Consider the following 15,115-nt stretch of genomic DNA (forward strand, 5'->3'; position numbering starts at 1 on the left):
TCCTGGGGGTACAGCTCGATTAGTAATGTAAACATAAAGACTTTTTTAAGGGTGTATTCTGTGTTACCTGTGTGTGTTGGTGCTTTGCTTAAACTGTTAATGTCTGTTCCTGCAGTGGCCTCTGGTTGTGGTTTAATAGTGTGAGGGTTTCTGTACAGGGCGTGTATCATTCCTGTCACTGTGGCTGCTTTGGTGCCAGCAGGCACAGTAATAAACTGCTGAATGGCTTTTCCTCACTGGATACACCTTCAGCTGGTAATCACTGGACTGTCTGTCTATCTTTACTGTGAAATCCGCTGAATCGGGATGGTTGGGATCGGTGACAGGGTTGGACCCGTCTTGCTTAACATACAGGATCCTTTTAAAAGCTTCTCCATCTTTCTTTTGGTACCAGTGGACATAATTGCCACTCTGCAGATCAGTCACTTTGCATTTAATAAAGGCACTTTTAGCTTCTGCCTTCACCATGGAGAGTTCAGTTTGTTCCACTGTCTGTCCCAGAACATACGTGATCACTGAAAATGAGTGAAAGTAGTTTTTGTTAGTTTGTTGAACAGCTTGAAAATGAACTTTATTTATAACCATTGTCATTGTGAGTTATTGTAATATTAATTTTATAATGTTGAGTTCATTTTTTATGACAATGCTCAATGTAGTACTTACCTTGCACCAAGATGAGGATACCCATACATGTGTGTAAATACATTTTAATTCAGATCTTAAACTAAATATTTTTTATAAACTGCTCGAACTTTAACTCCTGACTTGAATGAAGTTCTCTGTGTTGCAAAAATTCCTCAGCTACACAATGATGTCATTTCCTGAAGGTGGAGAAGCTCCTACCACCTCCGTGGTTTGACATGTAACACACTTCCACTGTGAAGTTCTGATTAATGTCCAGGACGAATTTTTTCTTTCAGGATAAACAGGCTGCAACTTATTTTAACTTTAACCTTCTGGTTCTACAAATTAGGATAAGCGTATTTTAAATCCCAGTATAAGAATTGGCCTTATCATTTTAGGCAGTGAGCTTTAATTTTTAGTTAATGTAACATTCTGTTGCCAAGCTCTTAGTGCTGTGTGAGGGTTTCTGTACAGGGTGTGAGTCATTGCTTTCACTGTGGCTGCTTGTGTCCCAGCAGGCACAGTAATACACTGCTGAATGACTCTTCTTTACTGGATCCACCTTCAGATCGTAGGATCCTCTGAGAACACTGAAGTCCCCTCGCTCAGGGTGGTTAGGATCTGGGGTGAAGCTGTCACCACCCTGCTTGACGAACAGTATCCTTTTGAAAGCTTCTCCATCTTTCTTTTGGTACCAGTGGAGATAATTGTTGCTGGAGAGATCAGTTACTTTGCAGCTGATGAAGGCACTTTTGCCCTCAGCCTTTGTTAAGGAGAGTATGTTTTGTTCAATTGTCACTCCCAGTACTTCCACTGTAATTAACATAAAAAAGTTACTTACTATTTTTGCATTTTTACATCATTCTGGATTATTATTATTCATTTTTATAGGACTCAGACTGACATTATACTTACCTAAGCTCAAACATAAGATAACAGCAAATACAGCTATAGTCATTTTACTTTGGTTGCAAAATAAAATATATGCTCTGTTACACACTGTTACACTCTGTTTCTGTGTGTTCTCATGGGCATGTGAAGAAATGTTTCAGCTATAAAACAATGATGTCATTTCCTGCATCTCAGCATATCTGATTGACACTTCATCATGAATGGTTGCCCACCACCTAATGTTGAACCCCAGCGAGACTGAGCCTCTAGAATGCCTCTAGAACTCCTACCTGAACAGACACTGAAGATTGTATACTTTTATATCCACAGACCTTGAAGAGTGTACTTTTATATCCACAGACACTTTTCTTGTGGTTGTATAATTTAGGAATAAATAAGAATTGGTTTGCCAAACCATCAGGATTCATTAACGTTAAGGCATTTCAGTGGCATTAACTTCTTTACAGTCATATATGACTTATCAGTCTTCCTTAACTCGCCATACTGTAACTGAGGAGGTAATCAACTTAATAGTAACAATATTCAGATTAATACATACACATTACACTAATAAGAATAACAGAGATGTGATAATAGTCTCATAAGTGAATAACATGCCACAACAGGGGAAATATGATCAATAGTATATATGCATCAACATGGAACTGTCACGGTACGGCGGGCCCCCTACCGGTCGCCTCCGTCTACAGAGGCAGTTGTCGTTGTTGTTGTTGTGTTGTGTTCGTCCCTCAGGTGGGTGGAGCCCGCGATCTGTCTCACCTGAGGGTCGTTTGTTTGTCTATATATGTCTTGTCTTTGTACCAATTGACCGCTGGTCATTGTATCTTTAATTCGGAGCATGTCACAGGTTTTTGGTTTGCGCACTTTCTCCATTAAACCATACTTTTTCCCTGAGACTTGGCGTGATCGCTTCCATTTTATTTCGCACTCTCTGCCCATCACAGGAACACACAGTTTGCATAGCATTTCAATAATAATGATACAGGATTTATTCTTCATGTTCAAACACCAGTCCTGATTGCACAGTGTATGATTAACTGGTTGTGTTCCAGACACCGAATACGGCTGGGCTTCATGATCTGATGATCCTGTTCTTTATTTTTAAGTTATCATTTCCTTTATTAGAATAATTCCAAATTTGGTGTCTTTGGACTGGTCTTAAAGAGCTGCTTCTTCTAGAAGGGGATAGAATCCAGTACGTATCTCGGCATCTAGAGTTATGAGACTCATGGTCAATTTGGCATTCTTGGATATAGGTCAGTTCGTGAATTTCAGAGAGATGGCAAGTGATGGTAGTGGAACCTTGGAGAGTCAGATAAACTTGGCTCCTTAAGTTTATGAGGAACTGTCCTTCCTGGGTTGTGAATTTTGGGGTCTCTAGCGGAAAGGTGCTGGGCAGAAAGCCTTTCCTTGCATTTTCCACTTCATGCTGCAGGAACCTAAAAGGACCAGAGATGGTCAGTTTCTCAAACTTTCTGAGGGGATTTCCTTTCTGTGATCTGTGTGTCCTCAGAACAAGGGAGTGGTCAACTTCAGCTTTCTCCACTACACTCGCTACACATGTGACTCAGTTATACAGGTTTGTTCCCTTCAATATTCAGAGAATTTCACCCCTTTCTCTCCAGGAAGGTCACCTGGGGTGCTCAGCTTTCTCGTGTCCACCACCCTGTTCACTTCACTGCTTTCCTGTAGCTGCTTGTGTCAGATTCTAAACTAATTCTTGCCTACAAGATCATAACTGGACATGTTCCCTTCTTCTTGATGGTAATGGTCAACACCTGATTTGTACCCCAACCCATTCAAACTTCAAGTACTGTTTTAACTTGAGCCGTCAAGCTTCATGGAAGACACGGATTCAGACTCTTCTCCATGCTATCACTCTATTGGTGGAAGTAACCTAATAGACACTTGTAAGAAGAGGTTTTATTGGTTTTTGACCCATTTTGTGCTACGAGTAGAGAACTAGAGGAGCTCTGGATGAGAGCATCTACTAAACACCTTAATGGAAATGGGCAGAGATTCACTACTTTCAGTAGTGTGTTTGTGACCCAAAATATTCATAGTGTTTGTTGTTATTCTCATTGTTTCTGTTCGTCTAGGTGTGACAAGGAGGCAGGAACACATCTGGAATGGGGATTGTCTATATCTGCAGCAGAATGAATAACAGACACACAGAGGGTCATTACACCATTATAATAATATTAATAAATATTATTAGTTGACCTTCTACTAGTAGGATGAGAAAGAATGACAGTTTTCTGGTTGAGGATAGATTATCATTTAACTGTAACCTACTGCAGCTCACAATTAGTACTTTTAAGACATTTACTGAGTGTTTTTCATGTGTTGACATTGACTGTGAACACTTGCCCCTATGGTGTTATCACAGTAGGTCCCACATGTCCTGAAAGTCCGCAATAGTCAAGGTATGTGACACTATGTGACACTAGAGGGCAGTATTTCTTTGCATTGTGCCATTTTGTTTTCTTTAGCTTTCATTTAGTTCAGTACAGAACATCAAGAATTCATTATTATGATAATGGTATAACAATGTGTCTTACCAGATTCTAGTGAGTATTAACAGAGACAGGCCCCCATTACCCACCTATGATTCCTTCTATAACTCTCCACAATTAGATCCAGGAAGATGTAGTCATACATGCATTTCTAATTCAGGTCTTTTTGAATCTGGGTCTGAGGACTGTATAAACCACAGCTTAGCTGGAACAGAGATGAGAACCTGCAGACCTTCAGACTCAACCTTAGTACATTTCAGAACTGATTGAGATTGCCCAAATCTCCCAGATAATCTCATAATCTCCCAGATAATCTCCCAGATAATCTCCCAGATAATTTCCCAGATAATCTCTCAGAAAGAGGTGCAGCAGTCACAGCAATCTGTGTGATCTTTGACATTGACAATTTTACTTTGACTTTGATCTGATCATCTAACTGCTGCTGACATCACCTTATCACTTATCACTTAGCAAAAATGTTCAGACTTCAGTTCTGACTGAGCTGTATTAGACCAAATGCATTTGTTTGTTTCTTTGTTTGTTGTTTAGGCTGTTGATAAAAAAAAATTCCATCCTCCAAATATGTATAGGAATTCTTCACATGCACATTAAGACATACCTCAGCTGACATACCTAAGGGCCTCTAGCTCTCTGGTTATGGTTTAACAGAGTGAGGGTTTATGTACAGGATGTGAGTATTAACTGTCACTGTGGCTGCTTGTGTCCCAGCAGGCACAGTAATAAACTCCTGCATGACTTTTCTTCACTGTGTCTACTTTCAGGTCATATGAGCTTTTGGGCACACTGAAGTCTCCTCGCTCAGGGTGGTTAGGATCACGAGTGAAGCTGTCAGCACTAGTTGTGTACAGGATCCTTCTGAAAGGTTCACCATCTTTCTTTTGGTACCAGTGAACATAACTGCTCCCAGTTACTTTGCAGCTGATGTAGACACTTTTGCCTTCTGACTTTGTAAAGGAGAGTTCACTTTGTTCCACTGTCTGTCCCAGTACAGAAACTGTGAGTAACACACAAAATAAGTCACTTAAGTCTTTTTTGTTTGGTTGGTTAATTCTTTAAACATTCTGCTTGATATAATACTTACCTTGTGTCAAAGAAAGAAGACTCATGTACATGTATATTAGCATCTTTCCTTAGTTGTATATGAAAGATATTTTTTTAATTTCTCACCTTTCCACTATCAACTAAAATGAATTTGTGTGCTCACCGTTGCAGCATGGTGAAAATTTTCACACTTTCAAATGATGTCATTTCCTGAGGAGGAGAATAAAGTCCTGCTCGTTGAATTGCTGGTAATTCTGTGACATCTTACACATTTTCACAGATGTCATGCTTATGACAAATCCGATCATTTCTATATCAATACTACTCCAAAACAAAAACATTGTTTTGTGCATTAGGACGCAGAGACACTCAACAGGTTCACGACCACAAATTTGAATAATTCAGTTCTTAGTGAAGTTTGAATTGTGGGTGGTTACTGAAAAGCAAAAATGATATGTCAGAGCAACATCATTGTCTGTTTACTGTAACTTACTGATCTTAGGGTACAACATGTGCTTTTCACACCTATAAAATAAACTATGAAGCTAATCTTGAATGTCCATTCATCAATGTTAAACTTACATTAGTTATGTAAATGTTTTCCAAAATAGATATTGTATAATAATGTTGATCTCCAGTTGCAAATTTATGTTTGGTACTGGGGATTTTTCTGGTAACTTTGCTTAAAAGTGATTGAAATTGTGTATCTTTCATGTGCAACTCAAGTGGATTAAGATGATGAATTATCATGCAAAATATAAATACCTGGTTTACACTATAGAATGTGTGTGTGTGTGTGTGTGTGTGTGTGTAGTTGTTTTGCTTAAACTGTTCTGTTAATGTCTGTTCCAGTAGTGGCCTCTGGTTGTGGTTTAATAGTGTGAGGGTTTCTGTACAGAGTGCGAGTCATTCCTGTCACTGTGGCTGCTTGTGTCCCAGTAAGCACAGTAATAAACTGCTGAATGACTCGTCTTCACTGGATACACCTTCAGCTGGTAATCACTGGACTGTCTGTCTGTCTTTAATGTGAAATCCTTTGAATCAGGATGGTTGGGCTCGGTGACCAGGCCGGAACCGTCTTCCTTAACATACAGGATTCTAGTGAAAGGTCCACCATCTTTTCTTTGGTACCAGTGGACATAATCACTCCTGGACAGACCAGTTACTTTGCAGCTGATAAACACAGTTTTACCCTCTGACTTCGTCAAGGAGAGTTCACTCTGATCCACCATCACTCTACACACAGCCCCTGGAATTATTATTACAATTCAATCATATCTTACTATTTGCAGAATGCAATTTTACTGTCCTTGCTTGATATGATACTTACCTTGTGTCAAAGCCAGAACAACCATATATATGTGGACAAGCATCTTCCATGAGTTCTTACTAAATAAAAGATATTTAAGAAAACATAACAGTTATAGCATGATGTCATGTCCTGAGGGCGTTGTGACTCAGAAGAGTGTATGTGTGTGTGTGTGTGTTTGTGTGTGTGTGTGTGTGTGTGTGTGTGTGATCTGTTCTTTAAATGGTTTTTTACTTCTTGACTTGCTACAAAGTTCATTCCACCACATATTTTCAGATTATTCCATTATACAGCAAATCACTTTGCTTTATTTTTTGATCACGGTGACTGTGGAGTCTACTAAGTGCTCTTGGGTGATTTTTCAGTGCTGTAAATGTTTATGGTGTTTCTGTGTCTCTGTGACTCAGAAAACAGTCTTTTACTTTTGGTGTATGTTGTAAGCGTGATACAGGCAAACTGAAGCATTGTGGGTCAGGATTAAATGCATTAAAGGTCAGATTAAATACACTCAGCTGTCTTACCTGTCCTCTTCATAACATTATGTTTAGAACATCTATGCCTCTTGTTGTGGTTTAATAGTGTAAGGGTTTCTGTACAGGATGTGAGTCATTCCTGTCACTGTGGCTGCTTAGGTGCCAGCAGGCACAGTAATACACTGCTGCATGGTTCTTCTTCACTGGATACACCTTCAGATCATAGGAGCCTCTGAGAACACTGAAATCTTCTCGCTCAGGGTGGTTAGGATCAAGAGTGAAGCTATTGCCTCCTTCATTGATGTACAGGATCCTTTTAAAAGCTTCACCGTCTTTCTTTTGGTACCAGTGAACATAATTGCCACTCTGCAGATCAGTCACTTTGCATGTAATAACGGCACTTTTGCCTTCTGCCTTCACCATGGAGAGTTCACTTTGTTCCACTGTCTGTCCCAGAACATCTGTGGTCAACACTGAAAATGAATCAGGGTATTTTTTTGTTAGTTTGTTGTACAACTCGCAAATAAATCTTGTTGAAAACCATGGTCTTTGTAATATTCATTTTATATTGCTGAGTTCATATTTAATGACAATTCTCAATGTAGTTCTTACCATGAATCAAAATGAGGATAGCCATACATGTGTGTAAATGCATTTCTATTCAGTTCTTAAACTAAATATTTTTATAAACTGCTCAAGCTTTAAAACCTGATTTGAATGAAGTCCTCTGTGCTGCACAAATCCCTCAGCCACAGTGATGTCATTTCCTGAGTTGGAGAAGCTCCTACCACCTGCACGATATGTTTATTAGATTGCTGATTGCTGGTTACACAAGCTTCATGTGATTATGGTACTGTTATGTACCTGCTCTCTCTTATTTGATGGTAATGATCAACTCAAGTATCCACCATGCTTTAAGACTCATGGAAGACCAGAATTAAGACTCTGCTCCATCCTAGCCATGCCTAGCCTTGAGCAAGGCACCTAACCCCAACTGCTCCCCGGGCGCCGGGCTGAGCTGCCACTGCTCTGGGCATGTGTGCACTACAGCTCCCTTTAAGTCACTAGTGTGTGTTTATGTGTGTGCTCTAATTGCACAGATGGGTAAATGTGGAGGACAAATTTCAAATGAGGTGAAAATCACAATTGACAAATATGACACGTTTCGTTTCATGTTTCACGTGGCACATTACATCAGGGAACCTCAGACGGGGCTTGCTGAATGGATACAGGCTTCTTGAACAGCTGATGAGTTGGACCAGGTGTGTTGGGCTAGCGAACTCCTGAAGATCTGGAGTCCAAGGCCTGGAGAAGAGAAGTCATGCTGTAAATGATAACTCATGTGATAATAGCTCACTGTATATTCCAATACACTACAGTGACTGTTCAGACATGTAGTTCATAACAGGCTGATGTAGCATTTCGCTTGCTGTTTGCGCCACCTTCTGGTGGGCCATCACATTACATCCTGACGTACTGTAACTGAAGGGGGAAAAGTTGTGTTATATTATAGACCATATGTTTTATCAGGGTTGCAATTACTTACTTTCTGAGGTGTATGCAAACCTACTATCGGCGCCCCCTGAACGAAATTTGTTGACCGGGGGGGGGGGGGGGAACGTAAGATGGACACAAATTAAGTATTATATCCCATCTATTTGGCGCCCCCTCTAGTGCAGCGCCCCTATGCGTCGCATACGCTACATACCCCCTTTTTGCGCCACTGTGTTTTATGGTCCAGATGTTAAGATTTTGCTTCTATTGTTTTTTATTATTTAACAGAGCGATTGATTTAACACATTGATTGATTCTTCTAAGCAAGCCTCAAGTCTTCTAAGAAGGTGTAAAGTAAAAATAAATAATGTACACAAAAGAGATACCTGTACTAACTCATAACTTCAAGTTTTACTTTTGAATAAAAAACAATAGAGATGTTCTATTGATCAAGAAAAGGCTATATAAAAGATTCAGACAAAATGTGGCAGACATGGAAAACAGATCTTAATACAAGACTCTCAGAATTGTTAGGCAAACACTGGTTACTCTCAATAAGACGATAGTGGTGATTGTCCTGACTCAACCTACATAATGAACAGTTGGATTGTCTTTTCTCCTGTGTCAGACATATTGCAGATCTTTTGTAAGGATCCCTGGCCGCTCTGTGCTTATGTTTCAGGTACAGCAAAGTGCAGTTTTGACTAGTGTGTGAGTTTCTGTACAGGATGTGAGTATTAACCGTCACTGTGGCCAGCCCAGCAGGCACAGTAATACACTGCTGCATGGTTCTTCTTCACTGGATACACCTTCAGATCGTAGGAGCCTCTGAGAACACTGAAGTCTTCTCGCTCAGGGTGGTTAGGATCTGGGGTGAAAATATTGCCTCCTTCATTGATGTACAGGATCCTTTTAAAAGCTTCACCATCTTTCTTTTGGTACCAGTGAACATAATGGCCACTCTGCAGATCAGTCACTTTGCATTCAATAAATGCACTTTTCCTTTCTGCCTTTACCATGGAGAGTTCACTTTGTTCCACTGTCTGTCCCAGAACATCTGTGGTCAACACTGAAAATAAATCAGCTTATTTTTTGCTGTACAGCTCACAAATGAATCTTATTGAATATCAGTCATTGTAATATTTACTTTATTTTGTGCTTAATGTAATTCTTACCTTGCATCAAGATGAGGATACCCATACACATGTGTAAATGCATTCTTATTCAGTTCTTAATTAAAACCAAATATTTTTACAAACTGCTCGAGTTTTAACTCTTGACTTGAATGAAGTGCTCAGTGTTGCAAAAATCCCTCAGCTACACAGTGATGTCATTTCCTGAGGTGGAGAAGCTCCTACTGTCAGGGCTGGCTCGGATTCCACACCATCTACCTCCACTAGGGGCACCCGAGTCAGCCCTAGACTACATCCACGCAATCAGCAATGATCCGTCTCACCTGTTGCCATGGCTTTTTAAGGAAGCTTTTGGAGACGGATCATTGCTGATTCGTTTTGGTTACGCCGGTACGTTCTCAGCCCTTTCTCTTGTCTCATTCTCAAGTTAAAGGTGTCTCGCCACCTTATTCTTTCTCTCTCCCTCTCTCTTGTTCTTTCACTTATTCGAGTCTCTGTCTCCTGCGCTGCTTTCTAGCCAATCTCAAGTTTTCCTCCATCTGTTTCTCTTCCTATCCGTTATTCATTTATTTTGGGAAGGTTTTGTTTTGTTGCGGCATTTTTGCCAGTAGCCAGATTCTTCTCCTGGTGTTCTTATTTCGGTTTTACGCGACGAGTTTTTTCCGCGTCCTTTTAGTTGCCTTTATTATTTTTTCCACCCTCTCGCTACGAGTGAGTTTTGCTTTTCATGCGTCAGTCTTCCGCGTTGTTTTTGTTTCCTTTTTCTACCGAGTATCTACGGTTTAGTTTCATTTTCCGCGTCGTTTTGTGTTGGTGTTTTTGCCACACTGTGTGTGTATGCATTAACTCCACATTTACTTCTCTCGCATATTATTGTGCCAGACCGAGCCGGCACTTGGGTCCGCCTCTCAAGTATATTCACGCGGTGGTTACGTCACCATACCCGCCGCGTTACAGAACGAATCAGCCTTAAACATGGACCCAGCCGCGACTCGCGAGGCAGCTGAGCTCAGGGCTGCTCTCACTGCTCAGGGGCAGCTACTTAGTGGTCACGACCAGGCGCTCCAACAGATAACAGAGCAGCTCGGCAACCTCACAACCGCCATCCAGGCTATGATCAGTGATACCCATGTCTCTGTTGGAACACCCGCTGCCGTGGCTCGTCTTGAACCTGCTCTCCCTCCTCCTGCTCGTTATTCAGGAGACCCTGAAGGGTGTAGGGGTTTCTTGTTACAGTGCGCACTGGTGTTTGAACAGCAACCATCACGTTTCCCAACCGAACGATCTAAAGTAGCCTACGTAGTGGCCTTGTTGCATGACAAAGCTTTAGCATGGGCTACTCCTCTGTGGGAATCACGGGCTGACGTGTGCTCCACATATTCACTGTTTTCTGCTGCCATGAAGCATGCGTTTTACCACCCGTCGTCAGGTGGGGTGGTGGGTCCGCGCCTGTTGCGCCTTCGCCAGGGTAGAATGTCCGTAGCAGAGTACTCACTAGACTTCAGAACGCTCGCTTCAGAGAGTGGGTGGGGGTCTGATGCGCTCATGGCCATATACCAAGAAGGCCTTTCAGAAGGGCTCAAGGATGAGTTAGCGCTCCGTGATCCACCATCCGACCTAGATGCCCTAATTGCGTTCACAGTGCGTCTTGATAACCGCCGTCGTGAGCGAAAGCAGGCCAGAGGGCTGCATCGATGCAACAGTACACACCTACCATAGGGAGTAAACTCACTGCCGAACCACGAGAAGCCACCGATGACCCACAACCCATGCACCTAGGTCACACCCGCCTGTCACGTCAGGAGAGACAGTCTCGTCTCCGAGGAGGCAGATGCCTCTACTGTGGGGGTGAAGGGCATCAGCGTACCCGATGCCCTGAATTACAGGGAAAAAGGACCAGCCCGCCAGTAAGTAAGGAGGCTCTGGCGGGCCCAGTTTCAAGTCCTCCCAATAATGGACTCTACGTCCACGTGTCATTAACCTGGCGCGGTTCTGATGAAAAACGCCTGTTGGCTTTTATCGATTCTGGTGCCACCGCCAATTTTATCGACGCCTCACTAGTGAAGGAGCTAGACATACCCCTGGTCAATCTGGAAAAACCCCTCACTGTGGCTGCAGTGGACGGACGCATTATAGCCTCAGGAGAAGTAGCTAGGCAAACCATACCCATCAACATGGACATAGGGGGTCACAAAGAACAGATCACGCTTTATGTCATCTGTGCCCCTCACATGCGACTCATACTGGGGTTCCCTTGGCTACAACGCCACAATCCTGAGGTAGACTGGCTTTCCCGTACTGTGCGGGGTTGGGGCCCTGTGTGCAGGGAGACCTGTCTCCAGAGACGCTTTGAGTCCCCTACCAAACGCTCCCTTGACCCGGTGGATCTGACCAAGGTTCCCTCTGAGTACCACGACCTCGGAGAGGTGTTTAATAAAGAAAAGGCTAGCTTCCTTCCTCCTCACAGATCATACGACATAGCCATCGACCTGCTTCCCGGTTCCAGCCCTCCCAGGGGCCGTCTCTTTTCTTTAGCCGCCCCAGAACGTAAGGCCATGGAGGAGTATATCCGTGAGGCCCTGGCCGCAGGGTTCATCAGACCCTCCACGTCTCCTCCTGGAGCCGGCTTCTTTTTTGTGGGCAAGAAAGATGGAGGGTTAAGGCCCTGTATTGATTACCGAGGGCTCAATAAAGTAACTGTTAAGGATCGTCATCCTCTACCCCTCATGGCCTCTGCTTTTGAGGCACTCCAACAGGCCACTATCTTCACCAAGCTTGACCTCCGGAGTGCCTACAACCTGGTTAGAGTCCGTGAGGGTGATGAGTGGAAGACCGCCTTCATCACACCTTCGGGTCACTATGAGTACCTGGTTATGCCGTTCGGCCTCATGAATGCCCCGGCAGTGTTCCAACGTTTTATTAATGAGGTTTTGAGAGAAACGTTAGACAGGTATGCTTTTGTTTACTTGGACGACATCCTCATTTATAGCCGTACCGTAGCAGAACACGTTACACATGTAAGACGGGTACTCCAGCTCCTATTGGAAAACCACCTCTACATAAAGCTGGAGAAGTCCCTCTTCCACGTCCAGGAAGTAGGATTTTTGGGGTATCGTATAGCTCAGAATACCTTGGCCATGGATCCCTCTAAGATCTGGGCCGTGGCTCAATGGCCGACTCCTACCTCACTTCGTTTAATTCAACGCTTCCTGGGGTTTGCTAATTTTTACCGGCGCTTCATTAAGGGGTTCAGCACCCTGGCAGCCCCCCTTATTGCTCTCACTAGGAAAATTCCCGGTCCTTTTGTCTGGTCTCCTGAGGCCCAGCAAGCCTTTGACAAACTCAAAAAACAGTTCACATCTGAACCCGTTTTGTGCATGCCTGACCCTGACCTCCCATTCATCGTCGAGGTCGACGCCTCCGATTACGGAGTGGGCGCCGTGCTCTCTCAGAGAACAGGCACTCCTCAGAAACTCCATCCTTGTGCCTACTTCTCTCACCGCATGACACCCGCCGAGCGTAATTACGATGTGGGGGACAAAGAGCTGCTGGCTGTCAAGCTGGCACTAGAGGAATGGAGGCACTGGCTGGAGGGGGCTAAACATCCGTTCCTCGTGTGGACGGACCACAAGAACTTAGCCTACCTCCAGCAGGCTAAACGACTTAACCCCAGGCAGGCTAGATGGTCCTTATTCTTTGGGCGGTTTGATTTTACACTTTCGTACAGACCTGGCACCAAGAATGTAAAGCCAGATGCCCTCTCCCGTCAGTGGGAACCACCTGCTGACATCTCAGAAGCCGGTACGGTAATACCGGCTTCCAAGATTGTAGCACCCATACAATGGGGTATCGAAACCGAGGTTAAGCAAGCTCTTACGGGCAATCCTGGGCCTAGCGGGACTCCCCCTGGTCGCTTATATGTTCATCCTAATTTAAGGAAAAAAGTTATGAGTTGGGGGCATGACTCACCTTTCGCAGCCCATCCCGGAGTCCGTCGTACTCTTGAGCTCCTGAAAAGGAGATTTTGGTGGCCTGGGATGGACCAGGAGGTGGGCAGGTTTGTTGCTGCTTGTGAGACATGTGCAAAAAACAAAGCCTCCCATTCTAAACCCGCTGGGTTGTTGCGTCCACTTCCTATCCCGTCCAGACCATGGACGCACGTTGCCCTGGACTTTGTGACGGGCTTACCTCCCTCTCGTGGCAACACCACTATATTGGTTATTGTTGACCGGTTCTCTAAGACCGCCAGGTTTTTGGCCTTGCCTAAGCTCCCCTCGGCCCGTGATACTGCCTCCCTGTTTCTCTGTCACATTGTCCGGTACCACGGCTTCCCCTCCGACGTGGTGTCTGACAGGGGACCGCAATTTACCAGCCGCTTTTGGGGGGCCTTCCTGGGTCTCCTGGGAGCCAAGGCCAGTCTATCCTCGGGCTTTCATCCCCAGACCAACGGTCAAACCGAGCGAACTAACCAGGACTTGGAGCAGACGCTTCGGTGTCTGGCCTCCACCAATCCCTCCTCCTGGGCTGACCAACTCCTCTGGGCTGAGTATGCCCACAATACCTTGTGGCACTCCGCTCTAGGGATGTCACCCTTTGAGTGCCTTTATGGCTATGCCCCTCCTATGTTTGCAGACCAGGAAGAGGAGGTGGCAGTTCCAGGAGCTCGTGCCTTGGTGCGGCGGTGCCGGTTGGCATGGCGTAAGGCCCGTAAGGCCCTTTTGTCTGCCTCGGCCGGTTACCGTCGCAGTGCTGACAAGCACCGTCTTCCGGCCTTGTCTTTCCGCCCCGGGCAACGAGTCTGGCTTTCCGCCAAGGATCTGCCGGTCCGTGGCGGGACCAAGAAGTTGGCCCCTCGGTACTTGGGTCCCTTCAAGGTGGATAGGCGGATCAACCCCGTTTCCTACCGGCTGCTGCTTCCTCCTTCCATGCGTGTCCATCCGGTGTTCCACGTCTCGCGTCTCCGCCCGGTTTTGTGTCACATGCCCCGTGCTCCGGCCCCGCCGCCTCCCCGCATGGTTGACGGTGGTCCGGTGTACACGGTTACCCGGTTATTGGACCACCGCGGTGTTCGTGGTCGGGACCAATACCTCGTTGACTGGGCGGGTTACGGTCCCGAGGAACGTTCCTGGGTCCCCGCCTCTCGCATTGTCGACCGTTCTCTTATACGCGACTTCCGTCGTGACAGGGCAGTCGCTCTGGGCCCGCGGGGTCTCGGGCCTAGAGGGGGGGGCTCTGTCAGGGCTGGCTCGGATTCCACACCATCTACCTCCACTAGGGGCACCTGAGTCAGCCCTAGACTACATCCACGCAATCAGCAATGATCCGTCTCACCTGTTGCCATGGCTTTTTAAGGAAGCTTTTGGAGACGGATCATTGCTGATTCGTTTTGGTTATGCCGGTACGTTCTCAGCCCTTTCTCTTGTCTCATTCTCAAGTTAAAGGTGTCTCGCCACCTTATTCTTTCTCTCTCCCTCTCTCTTGTTCTTTCACTTATTCGAGTCTCTGTCTCCTGCGCTGCTTTCTAGCCAATCTCAAGTTTTCCTCCATCTGTTTCTCTTCCTATCCGTTATTCATTTATTTTGGGAAGGTTTT

This window comes from Brachyhypopomus gauderio, chromosome 14, assembly GCF_052324685.1.
Source record: "Brachyhypopomus gauderio isolate BG-103 chromosome 14, BGAUD_0.2, whole genome shotgun sequence".
NCBI lineage: Eukaryota > Metazoa > Chordata > Actinopteri > Gymnotiformes > Hypopomidae > Brachyhypopomus > Brachyhypopomus gauderio.